The 14,047-nt window shown below is 42.5% G+C and overlaps 1 long non-coding RNA gene and 1 pseudogene across 1 annotated transcript; one reads left to right on the top strand and one right to left on the bottom strand.

The window, feature by feature from the left end:
* Positions 1-14,045, bottom strand: part of LOC119339277 — a 21,080-nt pseudogene extending 7,035 nt beyond the window's left edge.
* LOC119340651 lies at positions 7,557-8,857 on the top strand. The gene is made up of 2 exons (XR_005164642.1): positions 7,557-8,372; positions 8,485-8,857. It is a non-coding gene; the product is annotated as an uncharacterized LOC119340651 (long non-coding RNA).
* Positions 14,046-14,047: the final 2 nt, after the last annotated feature.

Here is a 14,047-nt window from a genome sequence, read left to right as displayed (position 1 = left end):
ATTCAAAAGACGCACACGACCATCCCTTAAATTCATGGTATATGTACGTGATCATGATTGTCATCATGTGGATGTGCATGTTCATCTTCCAAGTTACTCAAGCCTGTGATATATTTCTTAACTGTAACCCAGTCAGCAGGACCAAGCACCTCATCATCTTTGAGATCACCAAAAGCTTCTAATGTCTTGTTTAGAATTTCATGTCTAGTATAATTCAACATGTGAAGCTGCAGCAGTAATCAGAAAACATTTTTTATGCTGAACCTGAACAGAACATTACTATACTACTTACAAATAGGTTCAACAGAAAGAGAAATTAATCATTTTTATGCCATGGTTATATAAGATGCTAATCCACCAACCCTGAACTCATAGGCCAGAAATAAAATATGTGTAACAATCACACCATATAATCTTCCTATTTACTAATTAATCAAAGGGAAATGAAAGAGAAGTTAGAGTTCAAAAGATTACATATTAGCACACAGAAAAGCAAATTCTTTAACTCCAAGGTTAAAAAACTCACAGATGAAACCTGTAATTTGTAAAGCTAACCTTTGTTACTGACAGGTTGTCCATACCCAGTGCGTGCAACAAAAATTGTGTGGTAGAACCATTCAATATCAGTGTCAGAAACACGATGCCACCAGTGAAGAACACAAAAGCAAAAATATGGATAAAATAAGCCTCGCTCAAATTAAATTTTCTGATTTTGCATTTTGTCAGGAAAAACTAACCTACCATTGTTCCGACTTCTGGTTTCAGAAAAAGGTTGAGCTGTATCACTAGCACGCTGGTAGAAAGTAACCCAGTAACACCTCAAATTATTATCATAGACTAATTTTTTGAAGAACAAAAGTAGACTAATATAGTGATAATAAGAGACAAATGAGATGGTCAAGTGGTACATGAATATAACTTACTTTGACAGACAGTGCTAATGATAGGGAAACGGCACCTCGCAGCCCAGACCAAACAATGGTTATGGCTTCTTTGAAGTCCAAACCATACCCAAAGTAGCGCAACAAAAGATATAGAGCACCGACAACTGCAGCCCATGCCATTTGTACATAGAAATAGAGCAGAAGAAGAAACCCCCATGAAGTGCCTGAAATAGCAAGAGATAAACGGGATTTATACACCACATGAGTAGGTTTACTGAATTCCCCGATGATTGTACAACATGCAGGATAGGCCCCAACCCCCAACCTAGATACTAGGAGCAGTAGTTAGACATGTATATATATTTCTGGTTCAACAGCATGAAGATGGATTAGAACAAGTATAGTACACAGAAGTTGTTTTAAGCACTCGCGAATACGATCAAACTGCAATTCTACTGACCAACATGATTCACTTTTTTAAAGGTCAAGTAAAGAAAAATGCAATGACAGCAAACACCAATTGTGCTGCCCCAAAGATAGGTGGTTAAAACAACATATCTCAGCAGAACTATTGGCTAACTGAGATGCCAAGCGTTTATCCACACAATCAGCTGGCTGCAGTTGCGGCATTCATAATTGAGCTGATGGTCCCCAGTAAAATTGATAAGCATGACAAAGAAGTGTGTTATAAGAGGATTTAGCTCAGTAACTATGTCAACAACTCGTTACCTTGATGTATAATAAAGCACTCACTAAACCAACACAGGCATGAAATGATGCTGCATGATGAAAACTACGAACAACATGCTTTTATAATAAACCAAAGAAAGGTTCAGTTGGCAATGAACAAGGAGAATTTAAAATGAAGTAGACATGCTTGTTTTGCAGTTTTCATGAAAACAAACAGTAGACAAAGATAAATGATGATATTACCGTGCCTCTCAAAGTGGACACTATGTCTTAGCACACCATCTGCAATAATAACCCCACTGAGGGTAATATATACACACATGTATGAAATATCGTAATGGTGTCAATATAAAGTGAACTATCAAACTAAATAAATGCAAGCACAGTCTGGTTTGGGCGTTTAGCTATGAAAAATAGAAGATCTGAAAAAAATCAAAAAATATGAAAGTTGGACAAATATTGATACCTCAGTATGAAAATAATTGTGTTCGCAATGTAAGCAACTATTTCCCTGATACAAATAAAACAGCAGTAAGATATAAATAGGCAATCTCAGAAAATATGAGAACATACATAAATTCTGAGTGTGTCATAGCATCTGCTCAGGGTGTCATGAGCACGCAAGAGAAAGCGTACTTACATAAGATGACCTGTTAGTACACAAGGCCTAAGGGATCTTCTACAAGACCGTACCCAATACCCATTGTACTAGGGAAGGACTTACCCTGAAGGATCCAGCGTTTAAGCCGACTAAGGATGACATCTATGAGACCAACCCGGAGAGGATCAAGCCCTGACGAAAAGACGCATATATAGGAGGACAACTCAATTCAAACTCAAGCAACACAACCCTGTTCTTTTGAGGAGCCAAGCATGGAGATCGCTATCCGCCGAGGATAGACCCCATCTACTGCACCTTTGTTAAAATCCTCGAGATAATAGAGAAAAGTGGGACACTAGAGTACTGTCAAGTGTTATATAGTGCTGCGTACAGGCCTGTGTAGTTTCTCCCTTATATAGGGGTTCATTTGCATATGTACCTTGTACTTCTCTGGCCTGTTTGGCCCATAGATATACAAGGGTTCAGTTCGTAACAAGTATTACCCATACAGGAGCCTGAACCTTGGGTAAATCCGTGTCAACTGAGTCATCTATGGGTTACCGACGTGCGTTGCTCGACACCCAAAGCGTATGCATATTACGATCGCAGGATCGAGAGCTCACAGATGGAATATGACAAAACATTCCTACCACGTGCAAATACTAGTTTGGTACTTCCTTGGTCTCATAATATAAGACGTTTTTCCTAGGTGCTCCACCCCCTTACATCTGAACCTTATACCCACATCAAGATTAGTAATGGTGCATGTATACCCTTTGTATTCATTGTGGTATCCTTTATTAACACTCAATTAACTGTGATGGTTCGGTGCGGCGGACCCCTTCTCCGGTGCATGTTAGCGTGGCCCCGGCTGGGGAGGGGGCTGTGGCGCCTCTCTTCGTGGATCGTCAGCCGGGCATCCTTGCCTCGCCTGGTTCCTCGCCTCCCAGGCCGCCGGCGGCTCGCAGGAAGACACTGGCTGGAGTGCGGATTTCCTACAGGGGTGGCCTCTCCCTGCAGCGCATCAGGCGCCCTGGTGGCCCGGTGATCGCTCCGGTGGCCAAATCTGCTGAGCAGCTGGTTGCTCGCAGACTGGGGATTACTAAGGATGGCAAGGATGTGACAGAAGCCACTCTGGACGACTTCACCGCCAAGTTCAAGGAGCAGCTACCCACAGAGGTCATCGTGGCCATGCGTGATTTCTTCCGCCTCGACGACAAGGCCGTCAATGATGTTGAAGATGCCCTGATCGAGCATGGCGGCGAGGGGGCCCTGGAGATTGCTTCGACTCAAGATGACGCTGTGCTCCAGGGAAGTGTGGGCCTTGATGCAGTCTGATCTGCTAGTTTGCCCTGGATGCTGCCATGTTCTTATGTTAGCAAGTATGGCTAGGTGGCCCAGAGGGGTCTGTATCTTTTCTTCTATGTTGTGTCTGTACTCTGAACCTTGCTGGGTGCACATGGATGGATGTTGCGCCTCCAGTCTCCAAAGTCAAATGTGCCTGCTATCTCCAAGCTTGCGATGCTTCTTCACAGACTTATGCTCTTATGGTTCTGCTCAACCATGTGTGTTCCTGCTGTCTCCATGTTAAGTCAACCCATCAACACTCTGTGTTGGAATGTTAGGGGACTAAACTGCCCGGCAAGGCGGGCAACTGTTAGTGCTACCATCGCGTCTTCCTCCTGTCAAATTGTGTGTCTGCAAGAGACGAAACTGGATAACGTGGATGTGTTTACTGCTGCCTTTCTCGGTGGAAACAGGCTGCGGAATTTTGCGCAACGTCCGGCTGTAGGGACAAGGGGTGGTTTGTTGCTGCTATGGGATGACAGTGTTCTCGAGGTCTCCGACATTTCTTTCTCGGCTTATTGCCTTTCGGCTTCGGTCAGAGTCCTCGAGAGTGAGGTGTGTTTCAAGCTGACTAATGTCTACGGGCCTACGGACTATGCGTGCAAGGAGGCCTTCTTTGCGGAGCTATGCTCCTGCAAGCCACTTCCTGGTTTGGGATGGCTCGTGCTTGGGGACTTCAACCAAATATATCGTGCTAGGGACAAGAACAAGCGAAACATCAACCGGAGGAGGATTAAGCGCTTCCGGGACACTCTGCAGTCATGTGAGCTCAAGGAGATCCATCTGCAGAATAGGCGGTTCACGTGGAGCAACGAGAGGGAAAACCCAACCCTTTGCAAGCTGGACTCCTTCTTCTGCAATGAGACCTGGGACTTGTCCTTCAACACTCATGTGCTTCATGCCCTTTCGTCATCCCTTTCCGATCACTGCCCTCTGCTGCTCGCCGACGACAGGGGGCCTAGGCGGCCTCGGTCCTTCAAGTTTGAAAACCTCTGGGTGTCCTTGCCGGGTTTTGACGAGGTGGTCTCAAAGGCTTGGGCCGAGCGGGTGAGACACACGGAGCCATACCAGATTCTGTATCAAAAGCTCAAGACAACCGCGTTGCGTCTCTCTGAGTGGAGTAAAAAGCTTTTCTCCAAGGCGAAAGTCCAGTTTCATGCGGCTCAGCTTGTGATCCTCCACCTTGACATTGCGCAGGAAGGGAGACCCCTCTCCCTTGAGGAACGGGACCTCCGCTCGAGACTGAAGAGAAGGGTTATTAGCTTGTCGGTGCTCCAGAGGGCTCGAAAGAGCCAGTGTGCAAGGGTTGCAAATTTGAAAGATGGTGATGCTAACACCAAATTTTTCCATCGGCGCATTAATGCTAGGCGGCGAAAGAACCACATTCATCGGATCAAGCACGGGCATGGTTGGGTAACCGAGCACAGAGAAAAAGAGAAGATCATTCACGACCACTTCCATGAGGTGATGGGGATAAGGGGTTCGAGCGCCAAGGACTTTAACTGGGAAGAGCTAGGTGTTGAACCCCATGATTTGCATGGCCTTGATGCCACCATTATCGAGGAGGAGGTGTGGGAGGCCATCAAGGTAATGCCTTCTGATAAAGCACCTGGCCCTGACGGCTTCACGGGTCTGTTCTTCAAGAGGTGCTGGGGGGTCATCAAGCATACGGTCATGAGGGTGGTCCAACGCTTTGACTCCCTTCACATAGACGAGCTCCACTGGCTAAACTCTGCCAGTGTTGTTCTATTGCCCAAGAAGGAGGGGGCTGAGGGCATTTCCGACTACAGGCCCATTAGCCTAATTCACTCCATTGCCAAAATCATCGCCAAAGTACTATCGCTTCGGCTTGCACCACTTATGGATGGTATTGTCTCGAACGCCCAAAGCGCTTTCATCAAGCGGCGCAGCATCCATGACAACTTCCTGTATGTGAGAAACTTCGCACGGAGGTTACATAAGTGCAAAACTCCGGCCCTCCTCTTCAAGCTTGACATCAAGAAGGCTTTTGACTCGGTGAAGTGGGGATATTTCCTGGAGCTTCTCCAACGACTTGGGTTTCCCACCAGATTTCGTGCTTGGGTTGCTGCTCTTCTCTCGACATCATCCTCCCGCATCCTTCTCAACGGTCTGCCAGGGCCGCCCATCAAACATGGCAGCGGGTTTCGGCAGGGGGATCCCCTCTCCCCCCTGCTATTTGTCATTGCGATCGACCCGCTTCAGAAAATCCTTAATCTGGCAACAACAAAAGGTCTCCTTCGCAAGGTCCGGGGATAGGGGCCCGAGATACGGACTTCGCTTTATGCTGATGACGCGGCCGTCTTTGTGGCTCCTCTCAAGCAGGACATTGACAACCTTGCAGCGATCTTGAGAGGCTTTGGAGAGGTTACGGGCCTCTGTTGCAACTTCCAGAAGAGCTCGGTCATGCCAATTAGATGTGCCCACATTCATCTTGAGCCAATCCTTGGGAGCTTGCCGGCCACCCGTGCGTCATTCCCGGTCAAATACTTAGGCCTCCCGCTCTCGGTCTGGCAGCTCAAGCGGGTGGATTTTCAGTATCTCGAAGACAAGGCGGCCGGAAAATTGGTTACTTGGGAAGGCCAAAACATCACAGCTATGGGCCGCACGGCCCTTGTCAAATCAGTCCTTTGCTCCCAAGCGGTGTTCTCAGTCACACCGCTCATCGTGCCTAAAGGCACTCTTCATAGTCTGACCAAGCTTGAACGGGCTTTTCTCTGGTCAGGTGCTGACAAGACTACGGGAGCCAAGTGCAAAGTGAAATGGGACACAGTTTGTAGGCCCAAGGAGTATGGTGGCTTGGGGGTGCTTAACTCTGAAAAATTTGCGCGTGCCCTTTGCCTTAGGTGGCCTTGGTTCGAATGGAAGGAGCCCCACAGACTGTGGGTTGGTTATGGCAACCCCTGTTCGGAGGATGATCTCAGCTTCTTTTATGCCTCCACCACCATTACTCTGGGAAATGGAGCCAAAACGCCTTTCTGGGATTCTCCTTGGCTCCTTGGCCGTATGCCCAAAGAGATCGCCCCACACATCTATGAGGCCTCCAGGAGAAAGAACTGGAAGGTTAGGGAGGCTATTAGAGGGAACGCTTGGATCTTCAAAATCATCTACAACACCGTCATCACCGGAGATCACATTCGTAAGTTTTTCACTCTTTCGATGCTTCTGGATGACGTCCATCTTGATGAGCATCGGGACGACGACATCACCTGGAAGCATTCCAATGATGGGGTGTACTCGACAGCCAGTGCTTATAAAGCTCAATTTCTTGGGTTAACCTTGTCACCAATGGATCGCATGGTCTGGAAAGTTTGGGCTCCTCCGAAGATCAAATTCTTTGCCTGGTTGGCTATCCAAGATAGGATCTGGACTGCGGACCGCCTGGAGAGGCGCGGGTGGGCCAACTGCGGTCTGTGCCCTCTTTGTTCTAGGGAGCAGGAAACAGGTGCTCATCTTCTATTCAAGTGCCACTTCACTATTCGGCTTTGGAGGTCTCTCGCGGCCAAGCTCGGTCTTCATCACATTGAGACCTCCAGGTGGCATCTTCATGGCTCCGTCCTAGATTGGTGGGAGGATGGTACTGGGAGCCACGTCCCCAACAGGAGTGCCCTGGCCTCCCTAACCCTCCTTGTCTCCTGGACCATCTGAAATGAACGTAATGCTAGGGTGTTCCGACACAAAAGTGCTCCGCCGCCTATTCTTCTTAACACAATCCTGGAGGAGGCCAAGCTTTGGGTTACAGCTGGAGCAAAGAAACTAGGGCGTATTATATATCGAGAGTAGTCCGCATGCCGTGCTTAAGGTGGTTGTTGTAACACTCTTATCTACTCTCTCTTATTTAATCGATGAGGCAAATCTTTTGCCTCCGTTTCGAAAAAAAATAAATTAACTGGCAGCGTATAGGCATGTATTCTGTCGCAATGATGGGCCTCGTGTCAGGAGATAGCTGGACTTCACGCTACGAACAGTGCCCTCCATTAACTTGGCCTGCTCCTCTCTCGTGTGTGGCTAGATATTTCCGAGCCCGTCTACTGTTTCTCTCCTTCACTCCTCCCCTGAACGGCCGAACCCTCGTCCCTATCCATCCATCTCTCTTCCTCTGCCCCGTGAGCCACCGTCGTGCTTCTCCTCCACGCTTGTTGTGCCCCGCCTCCAACGCCACCCACGCGTCGCCGGCGCTCGGGACGAAGCTCCACTGGCACATCGCCTACAGCCGCCAATGGATTCAACCTCCAACCCCACCCCACACACGGCCAGCGTTGGATCCGGGAACGGTGGAAGCACGAACCGGTGACTGCAGATCCAGCACGGCTGAGACTTTGGGGATGAAGGCCGTCGACTAGGCAAGGATCCTCAGTGTCGAGACCGTCTTTTCTTTCCTCGATATTCTCTCTGTAAATTTTTGTCCCTCGAATTTTCTCTCTAAGTTTTCCTGGATCTTTTTTCCCGATCAACTCTGACACCAATGGTGTTCAGATCGTATTTGTTTCTCGTTTTTTCTCGCAAATTTTTCTTTCCTCGAAATCTCTCTGAGGTTTCTTGGAAATTTTTTCATCGTCAACTCTGACACCCAATGTTCTCTCAAATTTTTCTTTCCTCGAATTTTCTCTCTGAGGTTTCCTGGATATTTTTTGTACAACATGATATTGTGGTGTTCAAATCTTGGTTTTTTAGGCGGGGAAAAATCTGGGCAATTCTGAGATTTTACATGACTGTGATTTGCGACAGAAAATAATCAAAGTGCCCGTACTGCAACAATGGAGAAGGTTAGTGATGGGTCATGGACAAAGAACAACCCCGGCAAGTATTTCTACAAGTGCAAGCATCACTGGGTAAGTTTTGGAGCCTTACTCATTTGCTCCAATCTATTTACCCCGTATTGGAAATGAGTTGGCGAGGCATGGTTGTAACAGAAATCTTGTTTGTTGTTAATCCACAATATAGACTAGGAGGTGTAAATTCTGTTAATGGGAAGCGGTGTACATCAAGAAGTGCTTTGTGCAAGGTGGCCTAAGCTGTTCATCCATGCCGACAACTTGCCCAAGAATAATAAGGCGCCTCTCAATGTCCTCTCCTCATCGTTGGGATTCTCAGCCCAGCCGTTGTTCTGTACCCCTGCATCAGGCTACATGGAATATGCTAATTTAGGGATCTGTGAAGCTAATCCCCTAGATGTTCCCTAACTATCTATCCAGGAAGTTTAGTACCTGCCATATATGTGTGTAACCAGGGAATTCCTTTACCAAGAATCTGCCGGAAAGTTCAGGCCTATCTCCTGGACACTGTAAACATTTTCAAATTTGAATCTTCAAACACACTACCATAATGGCAGTTAGTGCATTTATACTTCCCTAGACCGGGATGTGGCAGTTTGTGTTTTTGCGAGGGAAAAAATAGAAGTGGACAAGTAACTATATACTGGGCATGAACAAACTTGGCAACTGGTATGCTAATGCAAGGACATAAATTTATCAAAATCTCCTGAAAGTATAGGTTATGCTGACAGAAAAAAAGCATGACCAGGATTATGGAACTGACAGAATACATGAGGAACAGTGAACAAGTTAGCCTATGTGACCAGGAATACCATGATCACTGTTGAGAATCTTGATCTTTGCTGATAATATAAAAATAATATGAAAGGACATATGTTGCTAGAACAATACCAGAAATCATGCAGACTTCGGCGATTGTCGCCCTTAAAAGTAGTTTTTGCAAAAGCTGCATAGAACCTGCCAGACATGGCAAAGTTAACACTGGAGGAACGAGATTAAAGGATATGCCAATCAGATGTGAAGACAAGTTTTACTAACATTCCCAAAGCTGTGACGGTCAAAATACCAGAGTACTTCAGTGCATCTTGCACCTGACATGAACAATATTAGCTAAAGAAAATAACCACCAAAATACTAAATAACTGGTGGCTTCTATATCAGAACTCATAGATGATTTTTTTTTCTGGAGAAAACATGACAAAGAACAACTAGTAGAACCAAAAATCTGAACTGATGGAGAAGGTTGGGCAATCTTAAACATGGACAAAAGAGGGCAAGCAAATTGTTAGTTTAAATTGAAAAGGCCGAGGCTTGAACCCAAGACCTCTTGGTTCTGAATTCATATTAAGTTTAATGCACCCAACCAATAGAACCAAAAGTCCGAACTGATGAAGAAGGTTGGGCAATCCACATATACTTCAACATTGTACATGCATATCTGGAACTTGCCTTAGATTACCAGTAAAACAGCATCAAGACTCATGAGCAATTTGCAAAATGAGCTAGCACAAAAGATAATTCTAGGGCTGGTACCAAGACTCACAACTCATTCAGTTTGTTGTGAACTATTTCAAGAAACTGAACAAATTATAGCCTTACAAAAAGAGTATGAGAGCTTGAATATCTTCTTTGTCGTTGGGATGAAAACAGTTCATTCTCTTCAGATTCTAGATATCTAAATCAGGTAGCTACTTTGCCATATGCATATCAAGAAGTTACCTCAGATTACTAGTAAAATAGCATCAAAATTAATATTGCAAAAGGAGAAACATGATTCTAGGACTGATGCTAAGACTCCTTCCATTTGTTCTGACTATTTCAATAAACTGAACCAATCGTACCCTTCAAAAGAAAAAGCAGGAGTACAGAGCTTGAATATGTTCATTATCTTACAGTATAGAAAGCAATATAGCTGACAGCAAGAGTTAGCGTCATCTCCAAGATTGTATCGTTGAAAGTAAAGCCAAGCCATAGTAATGATATGATTGCAAATGCAAGGCCCAGAGCAACACTGGTCAAAGAAGACACCAGTTAGTATTAGAAGCATGGTAGCCATATTTGGCAATTTGATTGAGAAAACATTCTACATACGCTCCAAGTGAAACTTCCGATAGGAACATCAATATCGACCCTGCATTGAAGCTTCTTCCGAGCACCATTTGTAAGAATAACTGATAGACAACAACAGAAACCCTGTAGAAAAAAAACAGCCTTGGATTTAGTATTGTCAATTTTTCATGCGTGAAGTCTTCTCTCATTCAGATTAACTTGTACACTATATTCTCCAGAGCCTTTGCCATAAACACGTGTGTCAAGTCTCAGGAACAACTGTACTGCTACAACTAATACTTTGAATTTTAGTTTTAAGTACAAGTACTAATGAGCCTTTTTCCAACCAGAGAGTGGACCAGTCAAACATTCGAAGAAAAAAACTTGTAACCTATCTATCTGAGTCACAGGTTGTATCTTTCTTCTCATAATCGGAGTTGCTCCAACAAAATTGACATGAAAACAAAAAAACATGTTTAGATTGGAAAAAGGCATACCCGTCGTTCATCAAGGATTCTCCCTCAATAATCGTACTGAGCTTTTTACTTGTTCCAAGCTCTTTTAGAACTGCAACCACGGCCACAGGATCAGTGGTATAGATGGATAGATCGAAAGTTTTCTTGCAAAAGAAAAACAAATCACGTGAAGATGGCTTAGCTTCGTGCGTGCCTCTACCAACTTACGTGCACACTTTCTTTTCTTTTTGAGCTTCTCGTGAACACTTCCGAACGAAATGCTTGTGTCTGCCATCCCACTTGGGCCATACCTGAAGGGCGCTCTATGGCTCGCTTCACGCGAGACGTAGGGAACTCTTGCATGAAGGGCGCCCATATGCCTCGTTCTTTTTTCTTTGTCATGTTTTCTATTTTTGTTTTTTGTTTTCTTTATACCTCCAAATATTCTAAATAGATATAACAAAAAGATATTGCAAAAAATGTTAACCAATGGGTTTGAAAAATGATAAATATGTATAGATAAAATATTTCTCATGTATACAATACATGTTTACAAAAAAATACAATGTGCACCAAAAAAGTTCTTCAGGTATTTAAAAAAATATTAATCAAGCATTTGATTAAAATATTAAACAAGTATTTGGAAAAAAACAAGCATTTGAACAATGTTCAGTGTGTATAAAAAAATGTTGGCCGCATATTAAAAAATGTTAATCATGTACTTTAATTTTTTTAATCAAGCATTTGAAAAATGAAAATGTATATAGAGAAAAATATTGACCATGTATTCAAAAAATACTAACTCCTATTTCAAACATGTTAAGCATCTATTAGAAATTGTATTAGATATATAACAAAAATGTACAATGTGTATGCAGAAATAGACATAAAAATATAAGTTTTTTGAAAATGTTAATAATGCATTTTAGAATGTCAAATATGTATATAATAAATGTTTCTGATGTATAAGAAAAATGTTGAGTGTGTACTGAGAAATAGTGTGCACGTATTGAACAAAAAGAAACCAATGAAATATCAACAAAGAGACAAAGGAAAACAAAGAAACCTAATAAAAACGAAAAAGAAAAAGAAAGAAAAGAAAAGAAATGAAAAAAGAAGAAACCAATGCAAAACAATAAAACTGAGAAAACCAACCAACAAACAAAGAAAACCAAGAAATAAAAAAGAAAAAAGAAAGCAAAAAAGCCAATGAAAATTGTGAAAGAAACAAATAAAAACAAAACCGAGAAAGAAACAAAGAAAAGCAAGGAAAAAGCAGGGAAACGGGAAAACAAAAAAGATCATGAATTAAATGAAGAAAACCGGTGAAAAGCAAATGAAAAAAACTCAGAGAAAAAATAAGACGAAAGAGGAAAAAAACGGAGTTGAACCAGCGATCGAAAAATGGTAAACGGACCATCCCAGTTGCTATGCGAGATAAGAAGTTCTTCATGCGAGAGAAGCAACCCTCTCGGGGTGCCCCTATGAGACTGCCTCGTTTTTTACATTTTTTTTTCATTTTTTTGCTTTGATTATTACCTTTGTTTATACTCCCAAATATTCTAAATAAATATATTACAAAAAAAATTCAAAAAAAGAATGTTAGCCAAACATTTGGAAAATGTTAAATGTGTATAGAGAAATGTTTCGCATTTACACGAAAAATCTATACAAAAATATACTATATGTGTGAAAAAAGTTGATCATGTATTTTATAATGTTCACCCAAGTATTTGAAAAAATGTTTAACAAGAATTTGAAAACTTTATTCAAGAATATGAAAAATGTAAATGTGTATAGAATGTTGACCATGTATTAAAAATGTTAAACTTGTATTTGAAAATGTTAATCAAGAATTTAAAATATGTTAAATATGTATATAAAAATATTGACCATATATTAAAAATATATTATTTCGGTACTTCAAAACCGTTAAACAAGCATTTTAAAGAATGTGTATACAAAAAATTTGAGCATGTAATCAGAAAATGTTAAAGTTGTATTTTAAAAAGGTTAACCAAGCATTTGAAAAAAAAATTAAGTATGTATAGAAAAAAAGTTGACCAAGTATTGATTTTTTTACTTTCTATTGAAAAAAATGTTAAATGTGTATAAAAAAATGTTGACTATGTATTTAATAAATGTTAATCTTGTATTTGAAAACTGTTAGACATGTATTGGTTGAATCTCCGTGTATGTACCAAAATGTGTATATAAAAACAGTGAAAACCTGAGAGAAAACAAAAGAAAACCGATGAAAAACAAGAAAAGATGCAAACAAATCCGATAAAAAAAACCCCAGCAAAAACCAAGAAAGAAATAAAGAAAATCAGAGAAAGAAGAAAAAAATAAAATAAAAACACAATGAAACCCAAGAAAAAAACAAAGAAAACAATGAGAAAAGAAAAAAAGGAGTAAAAACAGAGAAAGGAACGAAAAAAACAATGAAGAAAAAAAACAAGTGGTAAACGGCCTCCTTTGTTCAAGTAGGTTCCACCCAACATACAAAACACAAAACTAACAGGAGACATAGTTGCTAGTGGGTTATGCATTAACCAGTCGATCCTAGGATCGATCACCGCTCTCTAATGTCGGACTTAACCTAACAACAGTCGCTGCCACATGTCGCATGTTGGGCGCTGCCTTTAAATTTTATTTTATTTTATTTTCCTGTACAGGTTTTCGGGTTTTAGATGGTTTTTTCAGCTTTTCCCTAGGTGTTCATGGAAAAATTTGAAGAAAAAAATGCATGAAAAATATGCCTTTTTTTCCTTTCGCGTGAGGCACAAATTTGCTTCTTGTGGAGGCACGTATTTTCTATCGCAAGAGGCACATTTGTGCCTCTCGAAAAGGGAAAAACGTGTTTTTTATTTCCGCGAGAGGCGCAAATTTACTTCTCGTGGTTTGCTTCCGCGAGAGGTACAACTATGCCTCTCAGAAAGAAAAATAAAACGTACCCCTAAAAAAACGTGTTTGGCTTTTTTGCTTCCGAGAGTCACTATCTTCGGCGACCTCTTTCCATTCAACTCTAGACAACCCACCGATCACCGGGTCTGGGTCGTCGAAGATGTTGTTGCCATCGAAGATGTTGGTCCTGCCGCTGCTGACATTTCGGCCTCCGCTGCCTCCGTCGCTGTAGCCTTCCTCATCATTTGCGAACCAGTCCCGGTGTCTCGATCATAGCTCTCAGCGACCCGGGTTCCCGTTTTGTGTTGTCGCACGCCATGG

The sequence above is a fragment of the Triticum dicoccoides genome, chromosome 7B (genome assembly GCF_002162155.2).
Source record: "Triticum dicoccoides isolate Atlit2015 ecotype Zavitan chromosome 7B, WEW_v2.0, whole genome shotgun sequence".
NCBI classification, from domain to species: domain Eukaryota; kingdom Viridiplantae; phylum Streptophyta; class Magnoliopsida; order Poales; family Poaceae; genus Triticum; species Triticum dicoccoides.
This window is presented reverse-complemented; position numbering and strand designations above follow the sequence as displayed.